The sequence below is a fragment of the Megalops cyprinoides genome, chromosome 3 (genome assembly GCF_013368585.1).
Source record: "Megalops cyprinoides isolate fMegCyp1 chromosome 3, fMegCyp1.pri, whole genome shotgun sequence".
NCBI lineage: Eukaryota > Metazoa > Chordata > Actinopteri > Elopiformes > Megalopidae > Megalops > Megalops cyprinoides.
The window spans coordinates 26,975,378-26,992,695 of record NC_050585.1 but is presented as its reverse complement, the minus strand read 5'-3'; positions in this window follow the sequence as shown (position 1 = coordinate 26,992,695).

Below are 17,318 nucleotides of genomic sequence, written 5' to 3'. Positions count from 1 at the left end.
GGTGCATTAGATATCAGGTTATCTTGGCCCACCTATTTAATAAACCCTTTCACAAAAAAAATCACTCATGCCAGATGCCATAGCTTTCTTGTGTCACATGTTTTACTCTGCGCACATCGAAATATTAACATATTAGATACAGGGATACATGAAAATAATAGGCCACTAATGTATAAATACATAAAGAAATATATGTAGAAATAAATTAACATTTATTTATTTATTTATTTTGTTTGTTTGTTTGTTTGTTTGTTTTTAAATAAGTCGATCCTCCATCAACAGCCTCGTTCAGCTGGCAACACTTGTGACCCAACAGTTAGCGTTCTGGAATTAAGGCAACCCTGACTCTATGACATTTGCTGGCATAGAACTCTAATAAAGAAACTGCACGAAATACCATCTCAGTAGCCGTACCTTTTTTCACCGACAACCACCGACTTTCGCTCGCAATATGAATTTCATAAATAGCTAGTTCTGCAGATTTAAGAAACCATGTGGGAAACCTGTTTTATCAGGTGGCACCACTTGGTTTGTTTAGCGGTAAGTGGACATACTGGAATACACCTGAGTTTATTGCAACTACTGATTTTTTTTTTTTTTTTAGTGAATTTTGTTTCGTGAAATATAGTGAAAGCAATTCCAACTTAAATCCATACCGGTATGGTAAAAGAGTTAATAACACATTAGCTCAAGATACGTAGAAACTGTAAATTTTGTAAGACGTTCTCGATAGGAGCATCTGCTAAGCTTTTAAAGTGTAATAGAAGTCTCGGGAGCCACGTAGGGCGCTCTGGATATGTGTGTCTGCAAAGCAAACGTGATGTAATTGTAATAATCTCTTGTTATTTTTTTGCTTTTCCTTTCTGTTTCCTCTTCCTCTGTTTTTCATGATCACTTCCTGTCTTTTCCTCACTCCTCCATCCCCTCCTTTTCCTCAATCTCTCTCTCACTCTCTATCCTCCATGGTCAGCTGGGCTTGATTGGCCTAGTGACATACACAGTGAGGAGCATCTTGCCCTCATGGTTGCAGAACCACTTCCGGCATGGGGTACCAGTAAAAACAAGGGTGCCAGGTGTGAGGCGGTCAAAGTCTCTCCGGGTGTGTCAACCGTCCTTGCCTGCTGGCAGAGATGGCCTCTCCAGGCATGACCCTCCAAAAGCCAACATTAGGAAAAGAGGTGAGAGCAGAGCTGTGGTAGAGGCAACCACAATGTGGAGGACTGGTTAGTGAGGAAGTTACTGTACAAAATGTTAGCAAAACAGACAAACACAAAGGTCACAGATTAAGCCCATCACCTAGCTGATTAAATGTTCATTGCTGGGATAGTTATTGACTCCTTCATTATTAGTTTTTTCTGTAATTCATTTATACTGTAGTGATTTTTATAGAGTTAATCAACCTTGATAAAGGGATTAAGAGCTCCACTTAAAAATGCTCCCCTTTCAGGATATCATGCCTTGGCACTAAATCTGTATAGTCTAAAGATTGTGGGCAGGTAATCATATTCAGTTACAGTCAAGCGTATTGTATATCCACAGAAAATGTGCTCCTGAAGTTCCTGAGGTAAAGTGGCTATAAAACAGAAAACAGAAGTGGGTTTAAACAAAAATCCATGCATGTTAAATTGGTAAATTGGTAAATTGAGCACTGTAATAAGTTGAGGTTAAATGTCTTCCTTTTTACAAGACACGGTCTGGAAGAGTGTGTTCTCGGTGCGGTCCTGGAGCAACCACCCCCACTCAGGCCCACAGTTGGCACGTTCTGCTCTCAGGGACCCTGTTTCCAGTCTGCCAGCATTTCGGACATTTTCTGCTGTGAGTACACCTGCTACAAATCAGTACCACCTTCGCTCTTTCTTGCCTATGTCATCTATAAAAGTATTAAGCTTTTAACTGAATTTAAAAAATTGTAAAATAAAACAACTTAATGACTCATTAATTGCATGAGAGAATATTACCATTTTTAACAATGTTTAAGTTGTGTCAGGTGGATTTCTTTGTATCCTTTTAATTCTCAGCTGTGAGGTCTCACGTTTAGCTTGCTAATTTATAACTTTAAAATTAGTAAACATGATAACTTAGTAATCATAAAATTGGTTAACTGTGTAAGCAACACCTTTGTCCCACAGAATCAGATCACCCCAGACCTATCCTTGGTGGCAGGGAATCGTGTCCTGCCCCTCAGGCCTACCCGCAGACCCCCCCTCAGACTCTATAACACCAACAGTGGAGCAGGGGACCAACTGAGAAACAAAAACAAGGTAGCAACATTGTCCCATGTGCTGCTCATAATACAAAAAATACAATTACATTGATAGCTACATATATGCTCCCTAAGATGAAAACTCTGTGACATTTTCTGTGAGCAAACTCTTACTTTGTGTACTTTGCATTTTGGGTCAGAACTTGGTCTCTCTGAACTCCAGCCAGTGGATGAGCTCCTCTTTATTCCCTTGCAAGTCGACATTCAGGGGTGATGCAGTAGTCAGGGCCAGTACCTGTGTGCAACCTGGCACATTTTGCCACGTGAGTTTCCACATAGTCTTTGCAAGAATACAGTTAATACAGTAGTGATTTAGTTTTGAGCTGCACTGGACTAGTATTTACCTCTGTCATGCTCTTGTGTCCAAGGCTCAGGTGAAGGGACAGTTCGGTTCCAAACAGCTGCTCTCCCAACCCCTTGGAGTGGTCAGCCTGGCTGCACGCCGCGTCCTGCTGGAGGCCCAATCCGTGCCTCTCACTGTAAGCCGTCTGGCCTCCACACTCGCTCCTCCAGCACATTATACAATCCTGCAAACTCTCAAATCCTGTGCAAGTAGTTCCATCAACTAAACTACTGATATGCTCCTTTGCTAAGCAAATTCATAAAGGTTTCTAGGGTCCTTTTATATGGCTCTAAGAGTAACACTTCTGTCCCACAGAGGCATGTCCCAATCCTCCCAGTGGTGAGGCTCGTGATTCCAGCCATGCCCTCAGTGGCAGAATATCGGCCCTTCATCACCCCCTTCAGGCCCTCCCTGAGGCCCTCTGCCACCCAGAACAGGATGATTGAGAATAAAGACCACAAAGATGAGGTAAGGATATCCTCTCCTACTATGTACTCCTCTCCAAAATGTGCTATACACACCTGTGAGTTGAAATGTGCTGAAACTGCAATACTGTATCCCAAAGACAACTTGCTGTAAAGAATCCTGTTGTAGTTCACATTTGTCATTTTGTTCTTGAGGTGCTGGAGCTGCTCACCTTCACTTGTAAAAATCCAGAGGAGAAGCAAGAGACCACCACCACTCCCTCCAGCTTACTCTGTGATGAAGGGAAGGAGAAAGACACTACTCCTACATTTGAGTTCTCCATCACCATGACCGACCTACCCAAGAACAAACCTGAGGAATCTGAGATCCTGAAGCCATCCTTCAGTGTTGAGGCAGTGAAATCTGCTCCACTGTTTACGTTCTCCCACAGCGAATTTGACTTTTTTGAAGAAAAACCTGCAGAGAAAACCAGTGCAGTTGAGGCCCCAGAGCCATCCTTCAGCTTTGGTGCTGCTTCCTCAGCCAAGTCCACTGAGTCCATTTCAGTGAAGAACTTTGTGTTCAAACTGCCGGAGGACATCAAGCTCCCATCAGCATCACCTGAGAAGACATGTGAAGCCTCTACTGTGAATAAATCCATCAGCGCAGAGAAGGAGGCCACTGTTGCCTTCTTTAAGCCTGAGAATGTGTCTGAATCCAGCTCTGCAGGTGAGTTCTGTTTATTTTCTATATAGTTTTTTACCACACTGTATCCTGTAAAAAGTCCTCATATTTTACAACAGATATTCCTCTATTTATGAGAACTCAAATAATACATTTTACTATAGCTTCAATGACAAAAGTCCAACACGTGTCTATATGTATTTTCATCCTCAGGAAATGAAGTAAAACAACTGTAACAAACAACTCTGATTTTGTGGGGTTTTTTCCCTTTGTTTCATGTTTTCCACTAGGCACTCTAGACTCAGCTCAACAGCATGTGTCCCGTCCCTGTGCAGCACGCACCAGGATGGACAACACAACCAAAGCGGGAAAAAACAAGTCAGCCAGGAAAGCACAGAATGATCACTCCTCAAAACACCCCAAGTTTATTCACAGACTTGGGTTCTCCCACAGAAAGACCAACCTGCCCAAGACCAAACATGAGAAATCCAAGATCCCCAAGCCAGCCTTCAACTTCGAGGCAGTCTCCACAGGTAAGGACCAAATGATATATATCTGAGTAAAGTTACTTCTGCTTGTAAGGGTTATTTATTTTTAAATTGTTTTTCAATAAGCTGTATCCTGCATTAACACTGTACTCCCTCCTGTGTGTAACCCTACAAAACTATCCCACCTCGCAATCCCCTGTAATGTGATATAATTATCTGTTTCTGTGGCAGATTGCTCTCCTAGAGACCATGAGCGTCAAGAGGGGGTCACATTTGAAACGTCTACAGAGAAAGACCTGGAGGTGTCCAAATCCATCCTACCCTCTGTTGTTTCTACTGTCGCCTTCACATCTAACAAGGCAGAGGAGAAGCAGGAGACCACCACCACTTCCTCTGACTCACTCTGCACTGAGGGGAAGGAAGCAGACAAGTCTACTCCTACATTTAGTTTCTCCCTCAGTGAGGCTGAGCTGCCCAAGAACAAACCTAAGGAATCTGAGATCCTGGAGACATCCTTCAGTGTTGAGGCAGTGAAATCTGCAGAGAAAACCAATGCAGTTGAGACGCCAAAGCCATCCTTCAGCTTTGGTGCCGTTTCTTCAGCCAAGTCCACTGAGTCCATTTCAGCGAAGAACTTTGTGTTCAAACTGCCGGAGGACATCAAGCTCCCATCAGCATCACCTGAGAAGACGTGTGACACCTCTGCTGTGAATACGTCCATCAGCGCAGAGCAGGAGGCCACTGTTGCCTTCTTTAAGCCTGAGAATGTGCCTGAATCCAGCTCTGCAGGTGGGTTTTGTTTATTTTCAATTTATTTATTTTTTTTTTACCCAGTTGTGTCCTCTAGTAACTCGTCATAATTTAATTCAGATACTCCACTGTTGAAGAGGACTCCAATGATACATTTCACTACAGCTTCATTGACAAAAGCCCAACAGGGTGTCTATATATAATGTATCTTCCTCTTCAGGAAATGAAGTAAAACAAAGTATAAGTAATAACCCTAATTTTGTATTTTTCCCCTCTGTAAAATGTTTTACACTAGACACTCCAGACTCAGCTCACCAGCATGTGTCCCGTCCCTGTGCAGCACGCACCAGGAAGGACAATACAACCAAAGTTGGAAAAAGCAAAAAAGTCAGTAAAGCCCAGACTGATCAGTCCTCCTCAGAACTCCCCAAGGTCACGCCTACAAATGAGGTTTCCCTCAAAATCACCAACCCACCTGAGAACAAACCTGGGAAATCCAAGACCCCCAAGCCATCCTACAGTGTTGAGGCAGAGAAACCTGCTACCTTGTTTGAGTTCTTCAGCAAGCTTGGCTCTTTAGAGGAAAAACCTGCAGAGAAAACCAGTGCAGTTGAGACCCCAAAGCCATCCTTCAGCTTTGGTGCTGCTTCCTCAGCCAAGTCCACTGAGTCCATTTCAGTGAAGAACTTTGTGTTCAAACTGCCGGAGGACATCAAGCTCCCATCAGCATCACCTGAGAAGACATGTGAAGCCCCTGCTGTGAATAAGGCCATCAGCGCAGAGCAGGAGGCCACTGTTGCCTTCTTTAAGCCTGAGAATGTGTCTGAATCCAGCTCTACAGGTGAGTTCTGTTTATTTTCACTGTAGTTTTTTTTACCACACTTTATCCTCTGGAAAGTCCTCGTATTTTACAGCAGATATTCCTCTATTTATGAGAACTCAAATAATACATTTCACTATAGCTTCAATGACAAAAGCCTAACATGTGTCTATATGTGATGTATTTTCATCCTCAGGAAATGAAGTAAAACAAAGTATAAGAAATAACTCTAATTTTGTGGGGTTTTTTTTCCTCTGTTTCATGTTTTCCACTAGACACTCCAGACTCAGCTCACCAGCATGTCTCCTATCCCAGTGCAGCACGCACCAGGATGGACAACACAACCAAAGCGGGAAAAAACAAGTCACTCAGGAATGCACAGACTAATCAATGCTCCTCAGAACTCCCCAAGTTTACTCCTAGATTTGGGTTCTCCCACAGTGAGACCGACCTACCCAAGAACAAACCTGAGGAATCTGAGATCCTGAAGCCATCCTACAGTGTTGAGGCAGTGAAATCTGCTCCACTGTTTATGTTCTCCCTCAGCGAATTTGACTTTTTTGAAGAAAAACCTGCAGAGAAAACCAATGCAGCTGAGACCCCAGAGCCATCCTTCAGCTTTGGTGCTGCTTCCTCAGCCAAGTCCACTGAGTCCATTTCAGTGAAGAACTTTGTGTTCAAACTGCCGGAGGACATCAAGCTCCCATCAGCATCACCTGAGAAGACATGTGAAGCCCCTGCTGTGAATACGTCCATCAGCGCAGAACAGGAGGCCACTGTTGCCTTCTTTAAGCCTGAGAATGTGCCTGAATCCAGCTCTGCAGGTGGGTTCTGTGTGTTTTCTATTTATTTATTATTTTTTTACCCAGTTGTGTCCTCTAGTAACTCGTCATAATTTAATTCAGATACTCCACTGTTGAAGAGGACTCCAATGATACATTTCACTACAACTTCATTGACAAAAGCCCGACAGGGTGTCTATATATCATATCTTCATCTTCAGGAAATGAAGTAAAACAAAGTATATGAAATAACCCTAATTTTGTATTTTTCCCTGTTTCATCTTGGCTGTGGAATCACCTACTAGACACTCCAGACTCAGCTCACCAGCGTGCCTCTAGCCCCTGTGCAGCACGCACCAGGAAGGACAAGAAAACCAAAGTGGGAAAAAACAAAAAACTCAGGAAAGCAAAGACTGATCAATCCTCCTCAGAACTCCCCAAGGTCACTCCTACAACTGAGGTGTCCCTCAACATGACCAACCCGTCCGAGAACAAACCTGGGAAATGCAAGACCCCTGAGCCAGCCTTCAGTTTTGAGGCGGTCCCCACAGGTGAGGACCAATTGACATATAGTTGGTGTATAGTTACTTCAGCTTGTAGGGTTATTTATTTTTAAATTGTTTTTCAATAAGCTATATCCTGCATTAACACTGTTCTCCCTCATGTGTGTAACCCTTACAAAAATATCCCAACCTCTGAATCTGCTATTATTAAGTGGAATTATCTGTTTCTGTGGCAGATTGCTCACCTAGAGACCATGAGCATCAAGAAGGGGTCACATTTGGAACATCTACAGAGAAAGACCTGGAGGTGTCCAAATCCATCCTACCCTCTGTTGTTTCTACTGTCGCCTTCACATCTAACAAGGCAGAGGAGAAGCAGGAGACCACCACCACTCCCTCTGACTCACTCTGCACTGAGGGGAAGGAAGCAGACAAGTCTACTCCTACATTTAGTTTCTCCTTCAGTGAGGCTGAGCTGCCCAAGAACAAACCTGAGGAATCTGAGATCCTGAAGCCACCCTTCAGTGTTGAGGCAGTGAAATCTGCAGAGAAAACCAATGCAGTTGAGACCCCAAAGCCATCCTTCAGCTTTGGTGCTGCTTCCTCAGCCAAGTCCACTGAGTACATTTCAACGAAGAACTTTGTGTTCAAACTGCCAGAGGACATCAAGCTCCCATCAGCATCACCTGAGAAGACATTTGAAGCCCCTGCTGTGAATAAGTCCATCAGCGCAGAGCAGGAGGCCACTGTTGCCTTCTTTAATCCTGAGAATGTGCCTGAATCCAGCTCTGCAGGTGGGTTCTGTGTATTTTCAATTTACTTTTTTTTTACCGCACTGTGTCCTTTAGAAAGTCCTCATGTTTGGCTGCAGATACTCCACTGTTGAAGAGGACCCCAATGATACATTTCACTACAGCTTCATTGACAAAAGCCCAACAGGGTGTCTATATATTGTATCTACATCTTTAGGAAATGAAGTAAAACAAAGTATATGAAATAACCCTAATTTTGTATTTTCCCTGTTTCATCTTGGCTGTGGAATCACCTACTAGACACTCCAGACTCAGCTCACCAGCGTGCCTCTAGCCCCTGTGCAGCACGCACCAGGAAGGACAAGAAAACCAAAGTGGGAAAAAACAAAAAACTCAGGAAAGCAAAGACTGATCAATCCTCCTCAGAACTCCCCGAGGTCACGCCTACAACTGAGGTGTCCCTCAACATGACCAACCCGTCCGAGAACAAACCTGGGAAATGCAAGACCCCTGAGCCAGCCTTCAGTTTTGAGGCAGTCCCCACAGGTGAGGACCAATTGACATATAGTTGATGTCGGTTACTTCTGCTTGTAGTGTTATTTATTTTTAAATTGTTTTTCAATAAGCTGTATCCTGCATTAACACTGTTCTCCCTCCTGTGTGTAACCCTACAAAACTATCCCACCTCGCAATCCCCTGTAATGTGATATAATTATCTGTTTCTGTGGCAGATTGCCCTCCTACAGACTATGAGCATCAAGAAGGGGTCACATTTGGAACATCTACAGAGAAAGACCTGGAGGTGTCCAAATCCATCCTACCCTCTGTCGATTCTACTGTCGCCTTCACATCTAACAAGGCAGAGGAGAAGCAGGAGACCACCACCACTTCCTCTGACTCACTCTGCACTGAGGGGAAGGAAGCAGACAAGTCTACTCCTACATTTAGTTTCTCCCTCAGTGAGGCTGAGCTGCCCAAGAATAAACCTGAGGAATCTGAGATCCTGAAGCCATCCTTCAGTGTTGAGGCAGTGAAATCTGCAGAGAAAACCAATGCAGTTGAGACGCCAAAGCCATCCTTCAGCTTTGGTGCCGTTTCTTCAGCCAAGTCCACTGAGTCCACTTCAGCGAAGAACTTTGTGTTCAAACTGCCAGAGGTCATCAAGCTCCCATCAGCATCACCTGAGAAGACATGTGAAGCCCCTGCTGTGAATAAGTCCATCAGCGCAGAGCAGGAGGCCACTGTTGCCTTCTTTAAGCCTGAGAATGTGCCTGAATCCAGCTCTGCAGGTGGGTTCTGTGTATTTTCAATTTACTTTTTTTATACCACACTGTGTCCTCTAGAAAGTCCTCATGTTTGGCTGCAGATATTCCTCTATTTAAGAGGACCCCAATGATACATTTCACTACAGCTTCATTGACAAAAGCCCAACAGGGTGTCTATATATTGTATCTTCATCTTCAGGAAATGAAGTAAAACAAACTATATGAAATAACCCTAATTTTGTATTTTTCCCTGTTTCATCTTGGCTGTGGAATCACCTACTTGACACTCCAGACTCAGCTCACCAGCATGCCTCTAGCCCCTGTGCAGCACGCACCAGGAAGGACAAGAAAACCAAAGTGGGAAAAAACAAAAAACTCAGGAAAGCAAAGACTGATCAATCCTCCTCAGAACTCCCCAAGGTCACGCCTACAACTGAGGTGTCCCTCAACATGACCAACCCGTCCGAGAACAAACCTGGGAAATGCAAGACCCCTGAGCCAGCCTTCAGTTTTGAGGCGGTCCCCACAGGTGAGGACCAATTGACATATAGTTGGTGTATAGTTACTTCAGCTTGTAGTGTTATTTATTTTTAAATTGTTTTTCAATAAGCTGTATCCTGCATTAACACTGTTCTCCCTCATGTGAGTAACCCTTACAAAACTATCCCACCTCGCAATCCCCTGTAATGTGATATAATTATCTGTTTCTGTGGCAGATTGCTCTCCTACAGACCATGAGCATCAAGAAGAGGTCACATTTGGAACATCTACAGAGAAAGACCTGGAGGTGTCCAAATCCATCCTACCCTCTGTTGTTTCTACTGTCGCCTTCACATCTAACAAGGCAGAGGAGAAGCAGGAGACCACCACCACTTCCTCTGACTCACTCTGCACTGAGGGGAAGGAAGCAGACAAGTCTACTCCTACATTTAGTTTCTCCCTCAGTGAGGCTGAGCTGCCCAAGAACAAACCTGAGGAATCTGAGATCCTGAAGCCATCCTTCAGTGTTGAGGCAGTGAAATCTGCAGAGAAAACCAATGCAGTTGAGACCCCAAAGCCTTTCTTCAGCTTTGGTGCCGTTTCTTCAGCCAAGTCCACTGAGTCCATTTCAGTGAAGAACTTTGTGTTCAAACTGTCAGAAGAGATCAAGCTCCCATCAGCATCACCTGAGAAGATGTGGGAAGCCCCTGCTGTGTCTGAATCCAGCTCTACAGGTGAGTTCTGTTTATTTTTATTGTAGTTTTTTACCACACTTTATCCTCTAGAAAGTCCTCGTATTTTACAGCAGATATTCCTCTATTTATGAGAACTCAAATAATACATTTCACTATAGCTTCAATGACAAAAGCCTAACATGTTTCTATATGTGATGGATTTTCATCCTCAGGAAATGAAGTAAAACAAAGTATAAGAAATAACTAATTTTGTGGGGTTTTTTTTTCCTCTGTTTCATGTTTTCCACTAGACACTCCAGACTCAGCTCACCAGCATGTCTCCTATCCCAGTGCAGCACGCACTAGGATGGACAACACAACCAAAGCGGGAAAAAACAAGTCACTCAGGAATGCACAGACTAATCAATGCTCCTCAGAACTCCCCAAGTTTACTCCTAGATTTGGGTTCTCCCACAGTGAGACCGACCTACCCAAGAACAAACCTGAGGAATCTGAGATCCTGAAGCCATCCTTCAGTGTTGAGGCAGTGAAATCTGCTCCACTGTTTACGTTCTCCCACAGCGAATTTGACTTTTTTGAAGAAAAACCTGCAGAGAAAACCAGTGCAGTTGAGGCCCCAGAGCCATCCTTCAGCTTTGGTGCTGTTTCCTCAGCCAAGTCCACTGAGTCCATTTCAGCGAAGAACTTTGTGTTCAAACTGCCAGAGGACATCAAGCTCCCATCAGCATCACCTGAGAAGACATGTGAAGCCCCTGCTGTGAATAATTCCATCAGCGCAGAACAGGAAGCCACTGTTGCCTTCTTTAAGCCTGAGAATGTGCCTGAATCCAGCTCTACAGGTGAGTTCTGTTTATTTTCAATTTAGTTTTTTTTACCCATTTGTGTCCTCTACTAACTCATCATAATTTAATTCAGATACTCCACTGTTGAAGAGGACTCAAACAATACATTTCGCTACAGCTTCATTGACAAAAGCCCAACAGGGTGTCTATATATAATGTATCTTCCTCTTCAGGTAATGGAGTATAACAAAGTATAAGTAATAACCCTAATTTTGTATTTTTCCCCTCTGTAAAATGTTTTACACTAGACACTCCAGACTCAACTCACCAGCATGTGTCCCGTCCCTGTGCAGCACACACCAGGAAGGACAACACAACCAAAGTTGGAAAAAGCAAAAAAGTCAGTAAAGCCCAGACTGATGAGTCCTCCTCAGAACTCCCCAAGGTCGCGCCTACAAATGAGGTTTCCCTCAACATCACCAACCCACCTGAGAACAAACCTGGGAAATCCAAGACCCCCAAGCCATCCTACAGTGTTGAGGCAGAGAAACCTGCTGCCTTGTTTGAGTTCTTCAGCAAGCTTGGCTCTTTAGAGGAAAAACCTGCAGAGAAAACCAGTGCAGTTGAGACCCCAAAGCCATCCTTCAGCTTTGGTGCTGCTTCCTCAGCCAAGTCCACTGAGTCCATTTCAGTGAAGAACTTTGTGTTCAAACTGCCAGAGGACATCAAGCTCCCATCAGCATCACCTGAGAAGACATGTGAAGCCCCTGCTGTGAATAAGGCCATCAGCGCAGAGCAGGAGGCCACTGTTGCCTTCTTTAAGCCTGAGAATGTGTCTGAATCCAGCTCTACAGGTGAGTTCTGTTTATTTTCATTGTAGTTTTTTTTACCACACTTTATCCTCTGGAAAGTCCTCGTATTTTACAGCAGATATTCCTCTATTTATGAAAACTCAAATAATACATTTCACTATAGCTTCAATGACAAAAGCCTAACATGTGTCTATATGTGATGTATTTTCATCCTCAGGAAATGAAGTAAAACAAAGTATAAGAAATAACTCTAATTTTGTGGGGTTTTTTTTTCCTCTGTTTCATGTTTTCCACTAGACACTCCAGACTCAGCTCACCAGCATGTCTCCTATCCCAGTGCAGCACGCACCAGGATGGACAACACAACCAAAGCGGGAAAAAACAAGTCACTCAGGAATGCACAGACTAATCAATGCTCCTCAGAACTCCCCAAGTTTACTCCTAGATTTGGGTTCTCCCACAGTGAGACCGACCTACCCAAGAACAAACCTGAGGAATCTGAGATCCTGAAGCCATCCTTCAGTGTTGAGGCAGTGAAATATGCTCCCCTGTTCACATTTTCCTTCAGTGAATTTGACTTATTTGAAGACAAATCTGCAGAAAAGACCAATGCAGCTGAGACCCCAAAGCCATCCTTCAGCTTTGGTGCTGTTTCCTCAGCCAAGTCCACTGAGTCCATTTCAGCGAAGAACTTTGTGTTCAAGCTGCCGGAGGACATCAAGCTCCCATCAGCATCACCTGGGAAGACATGTGAAACCCCTGCTGTGAATAAGTCCATCAGCACAGGACAGCAAGCCACTGTTGCCTTCTATAAGCCTGAGAATGTGCCTGAATCCAGCTCTACAGGTGGGTTTTGTTTATTTTCAATTTAGTTTTTTTTTATACCCAATTGTGTCCTCTAGTAACTCATCATAATTTAATTCAGATACTCCACTGTTGAAAAGGACTCAAATAATACATTTCGCTACAACTTCATTGACAAAAGCCCAACAGGGTGTCTATATATAATGTATCTTCCTCTTCAGGTAATGGAGTATAACAAAGTATAAGTAATAACCCTAATTTTGTATTTTTCCCCTCTGTAAAATGTTTTACACTAGACACTCCAGACTCAACTCACCAGCATGTGTCCTGTCCCTGTGCAGCACACACCAGGAAGGACAACACAACCAAAGTTGGAAAAAGCAAAAAAGTCAGTAAAGCCCAGACTGATGAGTCCTCCTCAGAACTCCCCAAGGTCGCGCCTACAAATGAGGTTTCCCTCAACATCGCCAACCCACCTGAGAACAAACCTGGGAAATCCAAGACCCCCAAGCCATCCTACAGTGTTGAGGCAGAGAAACCTGCTGCTTTGTTTGAGTTCTTCAGCAAGCTTGGCTCTTTAGAGGAAAAACCTGCAGAGAAAACCAGTGCAGTTGAGACCCCAAAGCCATCCTTCAGCTTTGGTGCTGCTTCCTCAGCCAAGTCCACTGAGTCCATTTCAGTGAAGAACTTTGTGTTCAAACTGCCGGAGGACATCAAGCTCCCATCAGCATCACCTGAGAAGACATGTGAAGCCCCTGCTGTGAATAAGGCCATCAGCGCAGAGCAGGAGGCCACTGTTGCCTTCTTTAAGCCTGAGAATGTGTCTGAATCCAGCTCTGCAGGTGAGTTCTGTTTATTTTCATTGTAGTTTTTTTTACCACACTTTATCCTCTGGAAAGTCCTCGTATTTTACAGCAGATATTCCTCTATTTATGAAAACTCAAATAATACATTTCACTATAGCTTCAATGACAAAAGCCTAACATGTTTCTATATGTGATGTATTTTCAGCCTCAGGAAATGAAGTAAAACAAAGTATAAGAAATAACTCTAATTTTGTGGGGTTTTTTTCTCTCTGTTTCATGTTTTCCACTAGACACTCCAGACTCAGCTCACCAGCATGTCTCCTGTCTCAGTGCAGCACGCACCAGCATGGACAACAGAACCAAAGCGGGAAAAAACAAATCACTCAGGAATGCACAGACTAATCAATGCTCCTCAGAACTCCCCAAGTTTACTCCTAGATTTGGGTTCTCCCACAGTGAGACCGACCTACCCAAGAACAAACCTGAGGAATCTGAGATCCTGAAGCCATCCTTCAGTGTTGAGGCAGTGAAATATGCTCCCCTGTTCACATTTTCCTTCAGTGAATTTGACTTATTTGAAGACAAATCTGCAGAAAAGACCAATGCAGCTGAGACCCCAAAGCCATCCTTCAGCTTTGGTGCTGTTTCCTCAGCCAAGTCCACTGAGTCCATTTCAGCAAAGAACTTTGTGTTCAAGCTGCCGGAGGACATCAAGCTCCCATCAGCATCACCTGGGAAGACATGTGAAACCCCTGCTGTGAATAAGTCCATCAGCACAGGACAGCAAGCCACTGTTGCCTTCTATAAGCCTGAGAATGTGCCTGAATCCAGCTCTACAGGTGGGTTTTGTTTTTTTTCAATTTAGTTTTTTTTTATACCCAATTGTGTCCTCTAGTAACTCATCATAATTTAATTCAGATACTCCACTGTTGAAGAGGACTCAAATAATACATTTCGCTACAACTTCATTGACAAAAGCCCAACAGGGTGTCTATATATAATGTATCTTCCTCTTCAGGTAACGGAGTATAACAAAGTATATGAAATAGCCTTAATTTTATATTTTGTCCCTCTGTTTCATGTTTGCTCTGGAATCACCCACTAGGCACTCTAGACTCAGCTCACCAGCATGTGTCCCATCCCTGTGCAGCACACACCAGGAAGGACAACACAACCAAAGTGGGAAAAAACAAAAAACCCAGGAACGCCCAGACTGATCAGTCCTCCTCAGAACTCCCCAAGGTCATGCCTACAAATGAAGTGTCCCTCAACATCACCAACTCGTCCAAGAACAAACCTGGGAAATCCAAGACCCCCAAGCCATCCTACAGTGTTGAGGCAGAGAAACCTGCTACCTTGTTTGAGTTCTTCAGCAATCGTGGCTATTTTGAGGAAAAACCTGCAGAGAAAACCAATGCAGTTGAGACCCCAGAGCCATCCTTCAGCTTTGGTGCTGCTTCCTCAGCCAAGTCCACTGAGTACATTTCAGCGAAGAACTTTGTGTTCAAACTGCCGGAGGGCTCAGTTCACCAACATGCTTCCCATCCCTGGTCAGCATACACCAAGAACCACAAGAAAACCCAAGTGGGAACAAACAGTCCACTCAGGAAAGCACAGACAAATCAATCCTCCCCAGAACTCCCTAAGTTTATTCCACGACTTGGGTTCTCCGAAGGAAATACCAACCTGCCCAAGAACAAACCTGAGGAATCTGAGATCCTGAAGCCATCCTTCAGTGTTGAGGCAGTGAAATCTGATCCACTGTTTACATTCTCCTTCAAGGAGTTTGGCTCTTTTGCAGAAAAGACTAAAGCAGTTGAGACCCCAGAGTCATCCTTCAGCTTTGGTGCTGCTTCCTCAGCCAAGTCCACTGAGTCCATTTCAGTAAAGAACTTTGTGTTCAAACTGCCGGAGGACATCAAGCTCCCATCAGCATCACCTGAGAAGACATGTGAAGCCCCTGCTGTGGCTAAGTCCTTCAGCGCAGAGCAGGAGGCCACTGTTGCCTTCTGTAAGCCTGACAATGTGTCAGCTACTGAATCCTCAGAGCTCCCCAAGTTCTGGTTTTATTTTCCTCCCAGACTTGGGTTCTCCTGCAGAAAAACCAACCTGCTCAAGAACAAACAATTTAAGGAATTTAAGATTCCCAAGCCAGTCTTCAGCTTTGAGTCAGTCTCCTCAGGTGAGGACGAATTGAGATATAGCTCATTTTGTGTTATGAATTCAGTATCTACTTCAAATGACACAAACCTCTCAGACTTATCATCTCGAATACTGTAAATATATGTAATTGAGTATTGTTCATCTGTAAATATTTGTAATTGTTGTTTCTGCACAGGTGCCTGCCAGAAAAACTCAGCTTCCTCCTCTTCCAAGACCTCTGTGCCGAGTCTGAGCTATGGCCAACAGGGTCTCCTGCGGATGCAGATAGGGAGCCTCCACCGAGTCGGTCATAGCAGAAAAAAGACAACTGCAGGACCACAAGCCCCCACTGCCCCTCCTGCGGTGCAGCAGCAAAGAGGCATCACATTTGGAGCACCTGAGGATGAAGATCACAGGGAAGCCAAATCCATCCTCCCATCTCCTGCCCCCACCCGTATTTAAAAGCCTCTCCACTGCGATGATAACAACAAAGAACTTTGTGCTCAGAAAACAAGAAGACCAAAAACCTACAAAGACTTGCCCCCAGGATATGGGTTATGGGACTAAATTACCTACTGTCAGATGAGGACACTTTGGTTCTGGCATTACCTAACCATTTTTAAGGGCTATTTATTGTTTTTTATTGTTATACAGTAAACATTTTATCAAATACCAGATATCAGCCTTGTCATGATTAATGTTTCATGGTAAAGTACCAATGTAAAAATGCTGTTCTGGAGAGTAAAGCAAAGCCACTCTTGATCTTGTGTTGTAAATAAAGATATTTCCTGCATACATAAAATAAATGCAAAATAAACCGTTTTTGCAGTATGTGTTTTTCATTAGCACCACCTTGCTCTGGTTGTGACGACAGCAGTTTTTAGAAATATCTGTACCACATCATGACTGATTACATTTATAGTTAAAAATGATTTATTCCAAGGTTTCATTACATGTATGTGCTCACAATCACACACACATGCATATACACACACAAAGCATGTATTCTCCATTATTCTTCACATTTATGTTTGTAATAGTATTGATATCAATTTGTCAATTTACAGTGATCTCATTAGGCCACATTATCTTACTCAGGTTCATAAAGACTGTAGGCTATTTTAACAGTGTAATGTTTCCTTTGTAATTGTACATAGATGTCTTTTCATTTCTGTCCACTAGAGGTCAGGAGCATATAACTAGTAAAGTTGGCTGAAAAACACGTGACGCCTCATCTACACAGTACAAGATATTTGTACTACAGGAAACAGTAACGGAAGAGGATTATAGAGCTCTCTTGCTACTTACCACTGTGAAATTAAAGCTTTGGTTCATGGACAAGAAAGGAGGCAAACAAATCAAAATCTGGAAAATTTTACCAAAACACTGGCATCTGAATGTCATGTGTTAAGCACACTGAAAGGCCTGACCTTTGCAATTCTTCATTAATTTTTCAGTAATGAACAAGAGCTGAGGTTTACACATTGCCATTCTCCAGCTTTCACGTCACGGATTATAGTTGATCAAAATAATGTGCATGCATTAATTAACATAATGGCAACTCAAGGCTTGACAATTTAACCCCAGCGCTCAGCTGCAGCAAATGCTTTTATGCCCAGGTAGCCAAAGTTAGCAAAACACGCAGCTGAAGCAAATGATCTGTAGATAAATCCCCAGTATCAGCCGTTTGGTTATCAGGTTTAATCAGAAGGCCTATGTGTCAAATAAAAACAATGATATCA